Here is a 21,650-nt window from a genome sequence, read left to right as displayed (position 1 = left end):
GTTAGGTCATGATACCAATTAACTGGTGACACCCCATGGGCTTCTATTTTTTAATATAAACCCCCCTGGTGTCCCTCTGACCTTCTCATAGTGTTCACACTATGACTGGAATAGCTTTGGCAGGTCATCTCTTAATAGATGAGAGATGGTGCAGCAGAGGAAGTGTGCCAGCCCAGAATGGCTTATTATTGTGAGCTTTTTAACAAGACAGTTTGCCTCCTTCTGAAAAGTCTCCTTTAGAACAAAGAAGTGCCTTTCTTTTGTAAGGGTGAGTTATGAGACAAGGTGAACTGGCCCTTTGTGACAGAAGCCATGCCAAATATGTTTCCCTTGAACACTGGCACAGATGCCAGCAGGACAGCGAGAGTCTCCATCCAACTATCGATCACCAAGACAAGCCGTCGTGGTTTTATGGACTCTGCCATTTATGCTAATTAAGGCTTCTTTATAAAATATTAATAGCTCCTGAAATTGCTTCTTGGAAATGTTAACTGTCGACTAAACGCCCGAGGAGGTGCGACGCCATCAAAAAAGGTTTAACCCCTTAGGTTCCATATGCCAGACACTGCCAACAGATTTTTTTAAAGAGAACTGCACTCTTTGACCTCAAACATTAGACCATCACCCTGTCCAATGATTGTTCCTGTCTTCAACCCGAAGCTTGCTGGGATGACCATCAGCTTCCCTGGGGCCATACTTGGAATGAAATGGGTGGATGGATAAAACTCCTGTAAGGCCACTTGTTGCAGAGTGCTTGGCCATTTTCCAAAAGGTTTTGAAATTTATTGGACAAGCTATGAAATTAATTACATTATAACAGAGGCCAGCACAGTGGCTAAGTGGTAGTACTGATGAATCGCAACAAGGAGACTGGGGTTGAAGTTCTCTGTGTTCCCTTCATGGAGTCTGCTCCTCCAAGTGCTGCAGTTTTCACCCAGAGTCCAAAGACATGAAGGTTTAGTGATGCTAAACTGGCCCTAATGTCTGAACATCTGTCTGAGGGAAGTTCCTGTCTTGCACCTCATGCTTACTGAGATGGGCTCCAGCTTCACCACAAGTCTGCTCAGGATGGATGGACATTATCACAGTTGAATGTTAAAACTATGTAGAGCTGCTCTTCACAACCACTCCATGCAACTTACTGACAAGGAGTGTCATTATTTCGGTGTGAGGTTTGTATGCTCTGCCTGTGTCCCCATTACTTCTCATAATAAAGACAGTCTACTTGGTGACTCCAACACAGTCCAACAGCCTATGAATGTTCCAGTTAACTGATGGGTGTCACTATGAGGGTTCAAGTTCAGACTGGTTGTCATCTGCATAGTACATTTACATTCCCACTTGCAGGGGTCATGTGCACTGCAAAGCAGATGTGAAGGACACTATATGACAGGTAGATAAGTAGGAAAGAGGTAGATAGTAATTGCACAAAATAGCAGATAAATGTGAAAGGCACTATATAACAGATACATATGAAAAATGCTTTAAAGATAGGAATTGCACATATAACATATATGTGGAAGGCACTACATAAAAGACAGATACATATGAAAGATGCAATGTTATAGAAAAGTAAGAATTCCACTGTGTAGTGGATAGATTTGAAAAGTGCTTACTAACAGATAGATAAATGTGAAATATCCCATATAGATAGATAGCAATTGCACTATAAAACAGAGAGATGTAAAAAGTGCTATAAAACAAATGGATAAATATGAAAGATGCAATACAATAGAGAGATAGGAATTGCATCTTATAGATAGATAGATTTTTCACCCACAGCTTGGACAATGAAGCCCACCAGTCTCACTTCTGCATCAGACTAGGAGCTCTCGCCTTTTCCATCGAGTAGGAGATTTAAAGAAAAGAAGTGCTGGAAGCCAAACTCGGGACTGTACAAGAGAAAGCACAAAGCTCCCACAGAAAATCCTAAAGGGCCATGTCCACAATTCCCATTGTTTATTTCGACAAGATAGATAGATAGATAGATAGATAGATAGATAGATAGATAGATAGATAGATAGATAGATAGATAGATAGATAGATAGATAGATAGATAGATAGATAGATAGATAGATAGATAGATAGATATGTAAGGCACTATATAATAGATAGATAGATAGATAGATAGATAGATAGATAGATAGATAGATAGATAGATAGATAGATAGATAGATAGATAGATAGATCAGGGGTGGGCAGATTCAGTCCTGGAGGGCCGCAGTGGCTGCAGGTTTTTGTTCCAACCCAGTTGCTTAATTAAAAAACAATTCTTGTCAATCATTTAATTTCATGGCTTGCTAGTGCTGTAACTCTGCCATGTCAAGTCATTCTCATATCCTAGATTTTGCTTCCTTTCTAAGGATATCATCCAAATGATTTGAAGTCTAAAATAAATGAGTAATTCTCAGTCCTTCACTTTTTTCTCTTCACTTTCCTTCCAAGTATTTAATTAAACCTAATAGTTCATGATAAATACACACAGGTGTAAATGGAAACAAGCTAAATGGAGAAATGTTGTTTTCTTTTGTCATTTGCATCTTATTGCTAATAAGGAGCAATTAAAAACCGAGACTACAGCTGTTTAAGACTAAAATAAGTAATAAGGGTTCAACATCTTAACGAGCGAGACAACTAAAGTGAAGCAGAAGTGTTACTTGAGCAATAAGTGCTTCTTATTAAGCAATTGGGTTGGAGCAAAAACCTGTAGCCATTGCGGCCCTCCAGGACTGAATCTGCCCAACCCTGTGATAGATAGATAGATAGATAGATAGATAGATAGATAGATAGATAGATAGATAGATAGATAGATAGATAGATAGATAGATAGATAGATAGATAGATAGATAGATAGCATTATGTCAAGAGTTATGCACCATATGCTGGAATGACAAATGCAATGCATATATCTCTGTTATATGTCATTTGGTTTGGAATATGTAAAAGCAGTGTTAACATTTGTGATGAACCATCTGTTGGAATGGCAAATGCAATAGTTTTTTTATACTACAAATGTGGGTGATGTGCCATCTGTTGGAATGACAGAAATATATCATCCGAACAGACCCACAGATAGTACTTCTTTTATGAAGGAGGAGGTTGGGAGTATGAAGGTGGATAGATTAAAATTAAAGATGGAATGTAAATTTATCTTTATTAAACCAAATAACAAGAATAAAGATGCAGAACTAAAAACTTACAATATAGTCGCCGTACTTTGTTAAAAAAAAAAAAAAATTTCTCAATATTATCTGAGAGTCTTGAAGTTAAACTCCATAAGCAATAAATAGTCCCTTTGAACTCACAACCAACCAGACTAGAGGTTTGATAAATCAAAACAACACTTTGATCCCTCATACTTCAAACTACACAACTCCTCTCCCTCTGCACACTTGCAGATATCTGCTTGATAATTTCAGCACTACTTCAGCACTTCTCCTCTTACTCTTCAGATACTAGTAAACTTGATAGATAGATAGATAGATAGATAGATAGATAGATAGATAGATAGATAGATAGATATGAAAGGCAAAATTTGTCCTACTGTAGGTAGGTAGGTAGGTAGGTAGGTACTGAAGTCACTATAGAGCAGATATATAAGACAGGTTGAGGTGTATCTGCTGTGACATCCCATCTACAAATGACCCCCGGTGTTGCTCCCGATGTCGCCTCCACAATAACAGAGAAAAGGCTCATATAAAAACGGGAGGATAAATAGGAGGCTGTATAAGATAGAAAGTCGACCAGTCTCATAATGAATTAATTAACCAATTAAGAAGCCCGTGTATTGTGTTAATTTCAATTTCCCTTAAGGCCAAGACCAAGATTAGTGTGGAGTTGATTTTTGCGGCCGTGGAGGTGCTCTGTATGCCAAACAAGCCTTTGCCCAGACTGTCGGTAGCAGATGGAGTGTGGCGTCAAATTCTAGAGGGAGTCGTTCAAACTGGCCATCAGCGAGCCTTGGATTACAGATTCAGTGAAAGTCTTCATCCCGACGTTCTCCTCAATTGTCCTATAAAAGCACTAACTTTGACTCTTGAAAGGCACCATCTGGGTACCTTGCGTGCAGCCTTTGACGCCTGGCAGATTGCGCTTCTTGCTGTTTGTTCGTGCCGGGATTTGCTCGGCTTGCCCACCGCCGGTTCTGCCCGGGATGGAGTCAGAGCACGAGAGACGCAGCCTGCAGTTGTCAGCTTGTCGCGTTGTCGCGCTGGTCATCGAGCACGTGACCATATAAGCAACGCCGCTGCATCTTCGCGGGGACAGACACCAAAATGCTATTTTATTTTATTTATTTTTAAAATTTTCACGCCATTTATGTAGTCCGTATAAGGCATGTTGCACCACAAAACTGAAAATCCATCCCGTCGCATTTCATTTACTCTACCCGTAGTAGCGGACAGCTGGTCAGATTTAATCAGAGTACACGTTTTATTGGAATGATACACCTATAAGAGCACAGAACCCGTCACAAAATTTAAACCTGAACTCCGCATTTAGATATTTCCGATGCCCCCTTTTTTTCCCGCCCCCATCTCCACCCTCAAGCCGAATCCTTTTACACTTACTTGGCAGAAGAGAAGACCGCGGGATGCCGCTCAGTGTCTGCAGGGCTGCGCCGCGCGCTGGTTATTAATAATCCGCCTGTGATCTCCTGAACGCCGGCTTTGGGTGGTCTCATTGCCCGGCGCGGCTCCGATTGGAAACTTCCTCCCTTCTCTGGGCTGCCGGAAAAGTTCACACTGTAGCAGCCTGTCGCTCATCAGCATGACAAAGGCGACGAGTTGACCCAACAGAAAGCGTCACACAAAGGGGCTACGTTGGGAATTTGGGAGGTGTCAGTGAGCAAAGCGTAAGGACTCCATCTTCACACTGGAATGTGGCCGGCGAATCGCGGGCAGAGCAGCCAACGGCTGTCACTGACACCTCACGGAGGATGGGGGAGGAGGGGTAGCTGCCTAAAACATTTATCATTATACTCATTAAAAAATCAAATACATCATTCTGTCAAAGAAAACGGTTACATTTAAGGCTAACATTGGCTTCTCGGGTCTGTGTGGGGGTCTTCATTTGTTGAAATGCGTGTTTTATGGCATTGGTGCAGGAGGGCACACTTTGCATTAAACCGATTATATTTTTTCCGTTCTTTAAAAAAATATAGAGAACTAAATCCGTAGACTTGACATTTTACGTCACTCATTTTTGAACAGTTAACAACCGAACGTCGTAAAGATGTTACTATAAAAGACGCTGCGCTTGTTACAACACCGTTGTCTTTTAACGTTTGTTAGGGTGCAGAGTTTCCTCCTACTTCTTATTTATGAACATTGCACCATAATGTTCAAAGAACATTTACAAAGTTTATTACCTGTTCCCAGGGCACTGATAGAGATTTTGGGCCCCATGAAATGATATAATATTGCCCACCCACCAAACCAGCCGAAATGCAATCAAAGATTTTGATATACTGTACCTATCACTGTCATCAAAAACAAATGTCCGTTAATTTTACAGTGTCTTATTCTGTGTTTGTGCTCAGGGTCAGCTGCCAAACAGGTCAATCGCCATTTGTTTGATCTATCTATCTATCTATCTATCTATCTATCTATCTATCTATCTATCTATCTATCTATCTATCTATCTATCTATCTATCTATCTATAGGGCAACTCTGGGGGCAACGTCAACTTGTCGCATGTTCTACTTGATTCTGTGGAGCCAGAGCTTCTTTGGTCTTCCAGGCGGCCATTTGCCACGCGGATTTGTCTTGACCACTGACTGTCTTGTTGTTGCTCGGGTCCCCTGGAGGGCAGCAGGCATGGCTGCAGGTTTTCATCCATCCATCCATTTTCCAACCCGCTGAATCCGAACACAGGGTCACGGGGGCCTGCTGGAGCCAATCCCAGCCGCAACACAGGGCACAAGGCAGGAATCAATCCCGGGCAGGGTGCCAACCCACCGCAGGACACACACAAACACACCAAGCACACACCAAGCACACACTAGGGCCAATTTAGAATCGCCAATCCACCTAACCTGCATGTTTTTGGACTGTGGGAGGAAACCGGAGCGCCCGGAGGAAACCCACGCAGACACGGGGAGAACATGCAAACTCCACGCAGGGAGGACCCGGGAAGCGAACCCAGGACCCCAGATCTCCAAACTGCGAGGCAGCAGCGCTACCCACTGTGCCACCGTGCTGCCTGCAGGTTTTCATTCTAACCCTTTTCTTAATTAGTGTGCTGCTTTTGCTGCTAATTAACTTCTTTTGAATTCATTTGAATTGACTTGCTCTTGAAGACTCAGACCTCTCCATTGTTTCTTTTTTTTCTTAATCAGCAGTCACACAATAATGAGATATATAAAATGAACCAAAAGATGACCAGCAAACTGTGACCATTATACAATACCAGAAATTAAAGAAAGGTAAGGTCTCACAAATGCTGATCTGCTCAGGTCCCCAAAACATTTTAACGGAGCTCTTAGAAAAGAGAAAGTCAACAATTTTGGAAATCTATGCCATTGCACAATGACAGCAGCAGCAAGTCATGGAAGTAAAGGACGGGTTTAATTAACAACAAGAACCGGCGCCTGATTAAGCAACTGGTTGGAGTGAAATTGGAGTTTGAGACCCTGACTTAGCTGGTCTTCTGTTGGCTCATTCACTTCATGTTTCATTTCTATGTGGGTGCCATTTAAGGAAAAAAATGAAGCAATTCAGAGGAACGATGAAGAAATTCAGGAGAAGAAATCTTAAAAAACAAGTCCATTAAAACGAAAGGAAATGGAGTTAATTAGTAGCAAAAGCAGGTCACGAATGAAAACCTGCAGCCACTGGGGCCTTCCAGGACTCCTGATCGAGACTAAGTGACCCTACCATCAAAGTCATGCTTCACACATCTTCTCATTGATCGGCACTACGCCCATCATGATCTTGTGGAACGTATTTTAGTTCATGATGTGGTCAAACCGGGTGAGGCCAAGGACCCAACGTAGCATCCACATCTCCATGACGCGGAGTGTTTCCCCATGCTTAGTGGAGGCTTGGCCAGCATTTAACCCAATGCATTAGCACCGGTTGAACGACTGATTTGTAGATGTTTAACTTGAGGTATTTCTGGATCTTGTGGTCACATAGTATTCCCGTGACTTGATGCCATTTCAACAATACCGCATGGGCTCACGCTCGAGCATCTGGTAGGGTGTCACCATTCGAGCAGACGAATGAGCCAAGATACTCAAGCTCTGTGACCTTTTTAAGTTCTTGTCCATCAACGTTTCACACTCCATGTATTTCATCCTTTATTACACAGTGTGAAACTGTTAAATAGCAACAGTAAACAGGTGTAAAACGCTGAAGCACTGTTTCAATAATGCCAAAGCAATGAAATGAAACTTATAGACCAATATAATATTTTTGTTAACTGATAACCAATCTATTCTATTCTATATATTATCTATTCTATAACCGCGGCACCAAAAACAAGATAATGCCATCACAAACAAAATCGCATTATACCGTCCATTTTACTGCATCAAGCTTTTTAAAGAAAAGTTGCCATTTGTTGTTTGACTTGCTCTACGAAACTGTTACATGGTGGACAATGTTCTGCAACATTAAAGCACTACCTTAAATTAATTTAACTCAAAATAATTATATGTATTGTGCTGGCATTATGTAGCTGCTTCTTCAATATTACTTTTAATTAGTGTGTATCTGACATGATATAAGTTTGTGTGGTTGGTGTGAAATGACCATGGAGGCTTCAATGAACTTCAATAACTTTTAATAACAAACTGCAACACATTACAACACATGCACTTGACTGTGAACTAGAGATGAGAAAATGATACCGAAGCATCGAAGTTTGTGTCAGTCAATCGGAAGCGTAGTAAGTTGAATCAGTGTGTCGGAGCTTAGGGCAAAACACCTCTGTCACGTGACCCGTGACGTTTGAAGCTTTCCACGTCATCAGTGCTTCATAGCGGGCTTTATTGGTTTGACAGCTTTGGCGCTAAATTAACAGGTAGCAGGAGCGGACTGGCCATGGGCCGGCCGTTTCGTGAAATAAAGTTTATGTACTGGTTACTGTTTGACACTAAAATTAAATTTCTAAACTACTAAACATTATCTGTCCGGTACTGCGATTTATATAGTTCTATATAATATACCGTATTACGTCATCAGGTTGTTTTAGTTGTCAGTGTATAACATTGCAGTGAAAAATTTGGTCAGAACTGTCTTTTGCCGATTTCCGTTTCGATACCACTACATTTCGCTTAGCATATACATTACAAGGTGCTACTCCGATTGAACCTCTTAACTGATGAGCCTACAAGCTCTTGCTAACGCTGCCTGTGTCGCAAGTTCAGTGTGAAAGATCATACTCTGCGTTGAAGAGAATCAAAAGCCGCCTGAGAAGCACAATGACGGAAGAACACCTTGAGGCGTTCATGTTGATGTCGGTGGAGAAAAGTATCCGAGCCAAACTGGACACTAACAGTACTGTTGATGATGCGGCTGCTAAAAGTAGCGAACCGCGTAAGCTACTAGGGAACTGGCACTTGGACATGACATTGACATTTGACATGTATTCTAATAACATGTAAGCCGTGTTACTAAATTTTCATTTTTCATTACATTTTATTTCTAAGCATGTCGTCAAATTTGAAGTTGTGTACAGTTTTAGTTTGGCAACAGTTTATCCATCCATCCAGTTTCCAACTAGCTGAATCCGAACACAGGGTCACGGGGGTCTGCTGGAGCCAATCCCAGCCAACACAGGGCACAAGGCAGGAACCAATCCCGAGCAGGGTGCCAACCCACCGCAGGACACACACAAACACACCCACACACCAAGCACACACTAGGGACAATTTAGAATCGCCAATCCACCTAACCTGCATGTCTTTGGACTCTGGGAGGAAACCGGAGCGCCCGGAGGAAACCCACGCAGACACGGGGAGAACATGCAAACTCCACGCAGGGAAGCGAACCCTGCTCTCCTAACTGCCCTTGGCAACAGTTTAGATAAAGTTAATGTCATAGGCTCATAGCAAGTAGCGAGCCGCATACTCATCACAATTTTTAAGAAAATTACAATGGATAATGGGCCGAGTGGGTCGACCTCGTCACCTCACTCGTTGAAGGATGCCCAGGCTGGTTTTGAGACCTAGTCCGCTCCTGACAGGTAGCCTATATAAAATGCATCATTCTCATTCAACAATGCTGGGTTGTGAGGAGTGAGAGATTTGAAGAACTTTGGTGACAGATGGCGACTAACAGCGGAAAACGGCGTTCAAAAGTTAAATAATATAAATGGACAAGGACCCTAGCAGAATAAAATGACGTTTCTGACCTTTTACTGGAGACATGAGACTGAAACAGGGAGTGCTGCTTCACTTGCGCTCTTGAGAGCTTGCCTTGACCCCAGTTAACCACCAGATGTCACTGTTCATACTGGGGCTGAGGCTTCAAAGCTTCGAATCTTTTCCACAAATAGAAAAGCCAAGCAAAATGACACCTTTTATTGGCTAACTAGAAAGATTACAATATGCAAGCTTTCGAGGCAACTCAGGCCCCTTCTTCAGGCAAGATGTAATCATTACATTACATTACATTACAATTGATTACATCTTGCCTGAAGAAGGGGCCTGAGTTGCCTCGAAAGCTTGCATATTGTAATCTTTCTAGTTAGCCAATAAAAGGTGTCATTTTGCTTGGCTTTTCTCTACATTCATAATGGCTAACACGGTACAACACCCTAGTACTACACAAATAGAAAGAAAGCCTCAAAGCTTTACGAGGCTTCATTTCCCCATCACTGCTGTGAACCATGCGCCGTTAAAACATGTGCTTCCGTTTTTATACCTGCCCCACATCCAGTCCATCCTTTTAATCGCTTCCCCCAAGTTGCCGTGAAACACTTAGTGAATACACTATGTTCCTTTTAATTACTATATATGACAGTTGGCACACTCTTAAAAATAAAAGTGCCAGAGTGGTTCTTCAGAGCAATACCAAAAAGGAACAATTCTTGTGTCGCAAAAGAACTAGAAGGTTCTAGAAAGAACCTTTAATTTATTTAGAACTTTAACGGGATCCTTAAACTAAACTCATGAATAAATGGTAACAGATCTGTGAAATAATGGGATCCAAACTTCAAAAGGGTTCTCACTGCATACAATCACAAAGACCAAGTTCAGGTTTTCTTAAGCTGTTAGTGTCCTGCTAGGAAGCCTACCAAACATTACAGATTTCAAGTTTCTTCTTCTTTTTTTTTTTACTTATTTATAATTTATTTTGATACTTGGGCTATTGAGTTAGATTGAACGATCCTGTAAACTAGCCCATTTGTGCCACATTTGGAGAATGGACGAACGTCAATAAACTGACCTTTACCTGTTAAAAAATGATTGAGCAGCTGTCCTCCTCTCTTCTTCCATTTGGGCTTTTCTTTCTTTTTCTTTATTGTAACCCAAAATTCGGCTTCGACATTTCAGTTCAAGCAAAACAAAAACGCATCTAAAGCGGGCGAGCAAGTGCGTGGATTTTACCGCTCACAGATTCAAGCGCATGCGGACCGGGCTGAACCATCATGGCTAAAAGAGAGGAGGGAGGGGATGTTATAGCAGCTTCCTGGATTGCTACTTTTTGTGAACAAAAAGGTAAATATAAATATTAATTACTTTAAGTATCTTTAAAATATTATTTCAGTAAATGACTGGGAAAAACTTTACAGAATAACATTACAGTTGTTTTTAAGCGCCCCTGTCAGCCGTCCTAACTGTCTCGCCACCCCCTGCATGTACCTTTAATTACTCAAAAAATTCACAACACTGCAAAATTGTGACGTCTCCAAGTAAGACATAGATAGCGTTCTTCTAGTTTCTAAATATTCTTTTAGTTTTTTATTTAGTTTTCAGTTGTCATTTATTATAGGGAAAGTATTGTAATCGTCCAAAAAACCCATTTCGAGATTTTGATGAATCTCGACGTTTTAGACCTACCTGAGTCTGAAAATACCATTTTTGGAAATATGTCTGTGTGTCTGTCTGTGTGCGTGTGTGCGTGTAAACACGATGACTTAAGTACGCTTTCACTTAGGCCAACCAAATCTTGCATACAAGTATTAGGTACAAAGCATAGGTTTCTATCAACTTTTGGGCTATTTCCGCTAACCGGAAATGGTACTTTACCTTTTATTCATGCAGCTGCAGAGTCCGATTTATTCAACTTGACTTTTATAATAAACGTTTAATATATTATTAATTTGATTTGATTTGTTGTTGATGCTTCTTTAATGTACATAATCTAAAAGTCTAATCATTGGCTTGCAGTTTACTCCTCAAATATCCATCCCCATATCTGAGTATATGAGAAAGTCAAGGGGAGACCAGTCTTTCTTTCTTTCTTTCTTTCTTTCTTTCTTTCTTTCTTTCTTTCTTTCTTTCTTTCTTTCTTTCTTTCTTTCTTTCTTTCTTTCTTTTGGTTTAGTTTTATGCAAAAAAAAAAAAGTTTAGCTTTTGTCAAATTATATTAGTTTTGTCACCAAAACTGTCCATTTGTCTGTTTTGCAATTCTTAAAACACAGATTTTTTTATATTTGTCAATGTCAATGTCTATTTATTTACAGAGCACATTTAAAACAACATCAATAATTCTGTAGCCAAAGTGCTTTACAATAAATTATCAAATTGTATATTATTCCTTTCATACAAGTCACCTTAATATATAAAACTAGCCATGTGTGCCCAACTACGTTGCACGTGTTAAAGTTGTCTGTGAAGGGCTCCCTGTTTAAACGCGGCTGCCAGTCATGAACTGGGCCCTTCGTCGCACAGCATTATGATTTTTTATAAGGGAAACAAAATTACAAAACAAAACCCTTGGACATTGATTTGATAGGAACGGCCTACTCGGAATCACTGTCCGAATAGTAATTATGTGGTGGTGGAGGAGCATTTCTGCTTCTCTCCGTTCACAGTCCATCTCGTTATCATGACGCTGTCGTTTCCTCTCACGATCTCTTCTCAACCTTTCTCCAATCTCGCAGGTTGCTTTGTGGTAATCCAAAGAGTAAGGAAGAACCAATGTTTCTTTCTTGAACTCCAAACGCCGACTGATGGAAAATCACAGAAGTGTGTCCGACTTATATACTCTGACTGCCGACTCCAAGAAGTGGGTGAACATTCGATTTGGACGGAGTGCTGCCAACGACGGTCGATAGAAACACAAAAAACCACAGTCTCAACAATGAAGCAGGTGTCGACGTCAGATCTAAACACAAAGAGTGGTATCGACAGTGTTCGTAAAGAAAAGTAACAACCAAGGCAGTGTCAGGGGAACATGAATTCACGGACAAACAAAGATCAAGATCCAAATGAAGATTATATATAAAGATTAGTTAATTTAAAGCACAACAATTTGTTTAGTTTGAATGTCTGTGTTTTGAGGTGCGACTGGAGTACAACAGTCTTCAGTACTATAAGCCTGGAGGAGATTCTTAATGCAATGCCTATGTTTTAGCTGTCTCTCTACTGCCATCTACTGCTTCTTCTTCTAATTCATTCGCGGACAAACAAAGATCAAGATCCAAATGAAGATTATATATAGAGACTAGCCATGTGCGCCCAACTACATTGCGCGTGTTAAAGTTGTCTGTGAAGGGCTCCCTGTTTAAACGTGGCTGCCAGTCGTGAACTGGGCCCTTCGTCATACAGCATTATGATTTTTTATAAGGGAAACAAAATTACAAAACAAAACCCTTGGACATTGATTCGATAGGAACGGCCTACTCGGAATCACTGTCCGAATAGTAATTATGTGGTGGTGGAGGAGCATTTCTGCTTCTCTCCGTTCACAGTCCATCTCGTTATCATGACGCTGTCGTTTCCTCTCACGATCTCTTCTCAACCTTTCTCCAATCTCGCAGGTTGCTTTGTGGTAATCCAAAGAGTAAGGAAGAACCAATGTTTCTTTCTTGAACTCCAAACGCCGACTGATGGAAAATCACAGAAGTGTGTCCGACTTATATACTCTGACTGCCGACTCCAAGAAGTGGGTGAACATTCGATTTGGACGGAGTGCTGCCAACGACGGTCGATAGAAACACAAAAAACCACAGTCTCAACAATGAAGCAGGTGTCGACGTCAGATCTAAACACAAAGAGTGGTATCGACAGTGTTCGTAAAGAAAAGTAACAACCAAGGCAGTGTCAGGGGAACATGAATTCACGGACAAACAAAGATCAAGATCCAAATGAAGATTATATATAAAGATTAGTTAATTTAAAGCACAACAATTTGTTTAGTTTGAATGTCTGTGTTTTGAGGTGCGACTGGAGTACAACAGTCTTCAGTACTATAAGCCTGGAGGAGATTCTTAATGCAATGCCTATGTTTTAACTGTCTCTCTACTGCCATCTAGTGCTTCTTCTTCTAATTCATTCGCGGACAAACAAAGATCAAGATCCAAATGAAGATTATATATAGAGACTAGCCATGTGCGCCCAACTACATTGCGCGTGTTAAAGTTGTCTGCGAAGGGCTCCCTGTTTAAACACGGCTGCCAGTCGTGAACTGGGCCCTTCGTCATACAGCATTATGATTTTTTATAAGGGAAACAAAATTACAAAACAAAACCCTTGGACATTGATTCGATAGGAACGGCCTACTCAGAATCACTGTCCGAATAGTAATTATGTGGTGGTGGAGGAGCATTTCTGCTTCTCTCCGTTCACAGTCCGTCTCATTTTCATGACACTGTCGTTTCCTCTCACGATCTCTTCTCAACCTTTCTCCAATCTCGCAGGTTGCTTTGTGGCAATCCAAAGAGTAAGGCAATATACACGGAGCAATGGTTATAAAAGGGAGACACATAGGTATCCAGGCTGTTTAAAGCATAAATAGGGATCACTTCACTGACATGTGAGCAAGCCACGGTACAACTGTGAGACGTGCAGCACTCGCCGGCTACAATCTAACAATAATAATTTCCGGAACGTGCTGTTACGTTGTCATTCATTTTACCCACTGTCTTTCTTTCATTCACATGTTACGTAGGCACGTACCTTTTATCTTCGACAATCTTATTCTCTAACCAGGCCTCAGGAGCTAACCAGCGTAACACTGTCCACCACCCCTTTCATTATTCCTGCACATTGTTGACATCCGTAAGTAACAACAACGTACTAAACTGAAAGGTGGTGTACGCATGCATGGAATTCGCGGACAAACAAAGATCAAGATCAAAATGAAGATTATATATAAAGATTAGTTAATTTAAAGCACAACAATTTGTTTAGTTTGAATGTCTGTGTTTTGAGGTGTGACTGGAGTACAACAGTCTTCAGTACTATAAGCCTGGAGGAGATTCTTAATGCAATGCCTATGTTTTAGCTGTCTCTCTACTGCCATCTAGTGCTTCTTCTTCTAATTCATTCGCGGACAAACAAAGATCAAGATCCAAATGAAGATTATATATAGTTACAGTGGTGTGAAAAACTATTTGCCCCCTTCCTGATTTCTTATTCTTTTGCATGTTTGTCACACAAAATGTTTCTGATCATCAAACACATTTAACCATTAGTCAAATATAACACAAGTAAACACAAAATGCAGTTTTTAAATGATGGTGTTTATTATTTAGGGAGAAAAAAAATCCAAACCTACATGGCCCTGTGTGAAAAAGTAATTGCCCCCTTGTTAAAAAATAACCTAACTGTGGTGTATCACACCTGAGTTCAATTTCCATAGCCACCCCCAGGCCTGATTACTGCCACACCTGTTTCAATCAAGAAATCACTTAAATAGGAGCTGCCTGACACAGAGAAGTAGACCAAAAGCAACTCAAAAGCTAGACATCATGCCAAGATCCAAAGAAATTCAGGAACAAATGAGAACAGAAGTAATTGAGATCTATCAGTCTGGTAAAGGTTATAAAGCCATTTCTAAAGCTTTGGGACTCCAGCGAACCACAGTGAGAGCCATTATCCACAAATGGCAAAAACATGGAACAGTGGTGAACCTTCCCAGGAGTGGCCGGCCGACCAAAATTACCCCAAGAGCGCAGAGACGACTCATCTGAGAGGTCACAAAAGACCCCAGGACAACGTCTAAAGAACTGCAGGCCTCACTTGCCTCAATTAAGGTCAGTGTTCATGACTCCACCATAAGAAAGAGACTGGGCAAAAACGGCCTGCATGGCAGATTTCCAAGATGCAAACCACTGTTAAGCAAAAAGAAAATTAGGGCTCGTCTCAATTTTGCTAAGAAACATCTCAATGATTGCCAAGACTTTTGGGAAAATACCTTGTGGACTGATGAGACAAAAGTTGAACTTTTTGGAAGGCAAATGTCCCGTTACATCTGCCGTAAAAGGAACACAGCATTTCAGAAAAAGAACATCATACCAACAGTAAAATATGGTGGTGGTAGTGTGATGGTCTGGGGTTGTTTTGCTGCTTCAGGACCTGGAAGGCTTGCTGTGATAGATGGAACCATGAATTCTACTGTCTACCAAAAAATCCTGAAGGAGAATGTCCGGCCATCTGTTCGTCAACTCAAGCTGAAGCGATCTTGGGTGCTGCAACAGGACAATGACCCAAAACACACCAGCAAATCCACCTCTGAATGGCTGAAGAAAAACAAAATGAAGACTTTGGAGTGGCCTAGTCAAAGTCCTGACCTGAATCCAATTGAGATGCTATGGCATGACCTTAAAAAGGCGGGTTCATGCTAGAAAACCCTCAAATAAAGCTGAATTACAACAATTTTGCAAAGATGAGTGGGCCAAAATTCCTCCAGAGCGCTGTATAAGACTCATTGCAAGTTATCGCAAACGCTTGATTGCAGTTATTGCTGCTAAGGGTGGCCCAACCAGTTATTAGGTTCAGGGGGCAATTACTTTTTCACACAGGGCCATGTAGGTTTGGATTTTTTTTTCTCCCTAAATAATAAAAACCACCATTTACAAACTGCATTTTGTGTTTACTTGTGTTATATTTGACTAATGGTTAAATGTGTTTGATGATCAGAAACATTTTGTGTGACAAACATGCAAAAGAATAAGAAATCAGGAAGGGGGCAAATAGTTTTTCACACCACTGTATATTACTATCTGACTGTGACAGAACTCGACTTTCAACAGATAATGAGACACTTCCAGCATAATTAAAAACAACCGCAAGAATCAAATAACACGCGTGCCTTCATGTCGTTGTTATTCTTACCTGCATGTTCATGCAAATGGTGTCACACATGTGCACATGGGAGACATAGATAGATAGATAGATAGATAGATAGATAGATAGATAGATAGATAGATAGATAGATAGATAGATAGATAGATAGATAGATAGATAGATAGATAGATAGATAGATAGATAGATAGATAGATAGATAGATAGATAGATAGATAGATAGATAGATAGATAGATAGATAGATAGATAGATAGATAGATACTTTATTAATCCCAAGGGGAATTAAAGGGCTCAAAGGAAGGTAATTCCACACCAGACCAGGGGTGGCGAGGTGCAGTGATCCTTTCTCTTTTTCCACTGCAGACCCATTATGGGAAATTCCACCAGACCCCCATGATGTCAGTTCCGGTCAGGAGCCCCATAATGTGACTTCTGGTTCCAGTCATAATTACATCACTTCCTCTGCCGCACTTTTCAAAACCTACCATCTCAACCACACCAGTTAGTTCTGTTTTGGACACAAACCTGTACACATCTGTACTAAAAATGCCTCCATTTGCAGCCCGGAAAAATTATATGGATGGCTGCCCCAAATCTTTTTGCGACTCTTGTCTCATCTTTGACAATGGTAATTTAATTCCAGAAACGCTTTTATTTTTATGCTTGTGGTTCCTTTTGTGAGCAGTAAGGTCACTACACACAATTACTCTTATTTTAGATTTTCTTTGGATATCACCTGATGCTGACTATATGCCATCAACCCATTTCCAAGCTTTAAAAGTGCATTTTGTTTTTCAGAGAATTCTTACTTTGCTTATTTTTTTGAAAAGTCATTGCTTGCACTGTGTTAAAAACATCAATAATAAAAAACAGAGATGAAAGTTTCTTCCATGAATAAAGTGCGTTTTTACAAGAATGTTATTTGCATTAAACACTGAGCATCTGCTACAGCAACACTGCTGATCATTCACTTAGCAGGCAACATGCAAAACGTTGGGAGCGCCCTGAGAAACTGAGAAGATGTCATTTAACAACAACACATGTTAAATGGATTTTGGCAAATGAGAGAGCTTAGTGACGCGCTTGTAATTAAAAGATATAAATTAAGTATAATCTAAATGGATGTACAATAATATCTGAAGTTATACACACTCAGTCCACAAAGACATGGGGGGGACATGCAAACTTCATGCAGATCCTGACCAGGTTAGCAATCAGACTTGAGATCATGGTGCTTTGTAATACTATTACAACTACTACTAATAATAATTATAATCTTTATATGAGGGCGGCACGGTGGCACAATGGGTAGTGCTGCTGCCTCGCAGTTAGGAGAACTGGGTTCGCTTCCCGGGTCCTCCCTGCGTGGAGTTTGCAAGTTCTCCCCGTGTCTGCGTGGGTTTCCTCCCACAGTCCAAAGACATGCAGGTTAGGTGGATTGGCGATTCTAAATTGGCCCGTGAGTGTGTTTGTGTGTGTCCTGCGGTGGGTTGGCACCCTGCCCAGGATTGGTTCCTGCCTTGTGCCCTGTATTGGCTGGGATTGACTCCAGCAGATCCCCGTGACCCTGTGTTTGGATTCAGCGGGTTGGAAAATGGATGCATGGATGGAATCTTTATATATAATACGCTACCATGGCTGTCCGTTTGTCTGTCCAGGATTTTAAATCACCTGTAGCTCTGCTTCTGATTCCAAGGATTAATAAAATAACAGTGGGAGGTCAAGCTTTTAGTTACAGGACCCCTAAACTGTGTAGTGGTCTGCTCTGCTACTATAAGAGATGCCCCTTCACTTTCAGGCTGACGACTCACGACTTTAGCACACCCTGACTAGAGCTGCTGATTAACTGTACAGACTGCATCTCTGTTGTTAGTCATTAGCACTAAAACATAAGTAATATGATAGTTAGGATTTGTTACTAACCCTCATCTGTTCTGTTTCGCTTCTCAGTACTCACATGTGGCACTTGGTGCCACTGCCCACCTGCAAGTTGTTTTGCCTGCCTAAGGTAAAGTCATCTTTGATGGAGGATCGCAGGAATCATCGGGTAGAGTGGTCCTTTCATCGGATTGGCTGGCCCAGCGCTGGCCAATTGGGGGAGACAGCTTGATGGCTGAAGTCTCCAGTACTCTAAACAAATCCAAATCCTATGATGTGATATCATCTATTGTTAAATTCTGCTCCATACTTGTAAATTTATTTTTATACTGTATTGAGGATTTGTTCTGTTCTGTGTATTGTATTATATTGACCCCCTTTCTTTTTAACACCCACTGCACGCCCAACCTACCTGGAAAGGGGTCACTTTTTGAACTGCCTTTCCCAAGGTTTCTTCCATTTTTTCCCTATAAGGGTTTTTTTGGGAGTTTTTCCTCGTCTTCTTAGAGAGTCAAGGCTGGGGGGCTGTCAAGAGGTAGGACCTGTTAAAGCCTATTGTGGCACTCCTTGTGTGATTTTGAGCTATACAAAAATAAATTGTATTGTATTGTATTGTAATATGTAAAACACAGAGGCTTCTACCCTGATATATACACAGTCACTTTTAGTCCATGTAAGGGTATCAGCAGCCTTAAAGTCTGTTTCAGTTCATGTCATAAATACAACTCCGCTGTTTTTGGGTCTCAGGAGCCTAACCCACTCCTTAACATCAACCAAGAGCTCAGCCACCAGGCACCTCTTAGCCTAACCCTTCTTCTCAAATCTCTCTGAACGATCGTTCCCCCTTCTTGTACTTATAAAGGCTTCTCAATTTCCATGGTCAGCTTGCCTATAAACATAGGGAGATACCACCCTGCCCGGGTGGCATAGCTGGGGGGGCAAGGAGGGACATCTGTCCCCGGGTGCAGTATCCAGGGGGTGCCAAATTTCCCTTCCCTATTGCATTTTAGCAAACAGGATGGTGCACAAAATCTTCAGTTGTCCCCGGGTGCTGAAAACCCTAGCTACGCCTCTGATACCATTTCAGGCCTGCCGGGGAAATCGTACAATTTGAGCAAAAATAAAAGTGTCTGTAAGCAAAATACACATAACTAAAAACACTAAATAATAAAAAAAAAAAAACATTTATACCTAAATCTCGAGGTTACTAAAATAGAAATGGAAACGTTATATTACACCTACACTACTAATCCAAAATGGACTCCCCTATAGCTGTCTTTCGACTTTACTAGGCAACCATGACTGTGTTTAGCTTCAGCACCACCTTTAAAACACCGGGCAGTAAATGTGGTAAACTTGCTAGCATATTGCTCACTGTAGTTCATGCATAATGTTTATTGAGAATCTTGCGGTCCAGTATCTGTCTGTACTAAACTGTATTAATGTCCTGGACAGGCTATAGCGTCACATAGACCAGGATGCCATGCTACAAAGAGAAGCCATTGCAAGGCCAATTCTTCAATGACCTGGACAGGCTGTACATTGACAAGGACCTGACATACGCATGGCTTTGAAGAGCAGGTCTCATGGGGGAATCTGAAAGCCTCATCAGAGCTGCTCATGTTCAGGCTTTGAACAACTGGCTGCATGAATAAAAGGTAAAGTACCACTTCAGGTTAGCGGAAATAGCCCAAAAGTTGATAGAAACCTATGCTTTGTGCCTAATACTTGTATGCAAAATTTGGTTGACCTAAGGGAAAGCATACTCGAGTTATCGTGGTTACACGCACACACGCACACAGATAGACACATGGTATCTTCGGATTCAGGGAGGTCTAAAACGTCGAGATTCATCTAAATCTCGAAAATGGATTTTTTGGACGATTACAATACTTTCCCTATAATAAATGACAACTTAAAAAAGTCAAAGACTAAATAAAAAGCAAAATTACTACTCATCCATTCAGAAACACAAGTAAGACATTGTGTCAGTAAGTCAAGAGAGTCGGGGTCATCAGGCGCTATTGATAAATACAGCTGTGTGTCATCAGCATAGCTGGGGTAACTCACGTTATGCTTTGAGATAATCTGACCTAACGGAAGCATGTAAATCGAAAAGAGCAGTGGACCCAGGATAGAACCTTGTGGAACACCATATAGAATATCATGTGTCTTTGAAATATAATTACCACAACTAACAAGATTACATCTTGCCTGAAGAAGGGGCCTGAGTTGCCTCGAAAGCTTGCATATTGTAATCTTTCTAGTTAGCCAATAAAAGGTGTCATTTTGCTTGGCTTTTCTCTACATTCATAATGGCTAACACGGTACAGCACCCTAGTACTACACAACTAACAAAGAATGTTCTACCTGCCAGGTAGGATTCAAACCAATTTAAGACCCTGCCAGAGAGGCCCACCCATTGACCAAACGACTGATGATGGACATGTGGTCCATACATACACCAAACGTGATTCTTGACACCGGAGACTGTGTCATCATGTGGGACAAGGCCATTCCCACAGACCGTATCATCACCACCAATAGACTGGATGTTGTGTTCCACGACAGGAAGAGCAAGTCCTGCATCTTCATCGATGCAATGATCTCTAATGACAACAACATCCCGAACAAGGATGCAGAGAAGATCATCAAATACAAAGATGTAGAGATTTGAAGTCAGATGCATGTGGAACACGAGGACCAGAGTGGCTCTGGTAGTCGTTGCTGAACTGGGAACCATTAAGACAGAGTTCAAAGAGTACTGTAGGTGGGCAAACTCCTGTTGTGAAATTAATAGCCTTGACACACGAAAAAGGTTTGGGGCACCCACCCGTATACTTAAGTCTTAGCTGCAAAAGGCAAATATGAAGCACAGATGTAAATAACATTGAGTCCAAAACAGAATTGAATACAATGTGGAGATTGTCAGCAGAACTGTGAGATTTAAATTTAAGAGGAGTTTCTAACTGCAGGTAATACGGCTGCTCAGCTGCCATATGTGACAAACTGGAATCAACCGAGCGAATGAGGGGCCTCATCTTTTGTGGTTTTAGTGTACGTAATGCTGTGGTTAGTGATATTTACTGTCGTTATTATTAGCAGTAGATTTTTAATCAGAGCCTTTTCTTGTCCTGATGTTTTATGTTGATTACTGCGTCCGCGAGGAACATTACACAAGTGACAATGTCACTGTATATTGGACCTTCAACTTTTAATGTATGTATTTTCTAAGCTTTTACCCTCTAACCTCATTTTTAAGACCTTATTATGGTTCATTTGGGACTTTAATCACAAAAAAACATCTGAGGATACTGCAATAAATACATTTTTAAAGATTACAAATAAATTGCAGCCGATCAGTCACAAAACCACAAAACAAACAATTGAGTGGGACAGCCAATATTGAGCCCACAGGTTTCTCAATGTGTTTTTTGAACATAATTGGGTATGATAACATCAATAAATACATAAAAATATATAAAGACCCAGGAAAACAAAAAAAACGCCTAGTCCTTAACATGCAATACTGAATTAACACATATTACTGTACTGGGACAGGGGTCCTT

General features: G+C 41.0%; 1 protein-coding gene across 1 annotated transcript in view; it reads right to left on the bottom strand.

The window, feature by feature from the left end:
* The window catches only part of myo16 (myosin XVI), a 774,098-nt gene extending 769,234 nt beyond the window's left edge, over nt 1-4,864 (bottom strand). Inside the window, exon 1 of the mRNA XM_051926297.1 lies at nt 4,569-4,864. The gene's annotated coding sequence lies outside the window, so the exon portion shown is untranslated. The remainder of the gene's footprint in view (nt 1-4,568) is intronic.
* Nucleotides 4,865-21,650: the final 16,786 nt, after the last annotated feature.

The sequence above is a fragment of the Erpetoichthys calabaricus genome, chromosome 4 (genome assembly GCF_900747795.2).
Source record: "Erpetoichthys calabaricus chromosome 4, fErpCal1.3, whole genome shotgun sequence".
NCBI lineage: Eukaryota > Metazoa > Chordata > Cladistia > Polypteriformes > Polypteridae > Erpetoichthys > Erpetoichthys calabaricus.
This window is presented reverse-complemented; position numbering and strand designations above follow the sequence as displayed.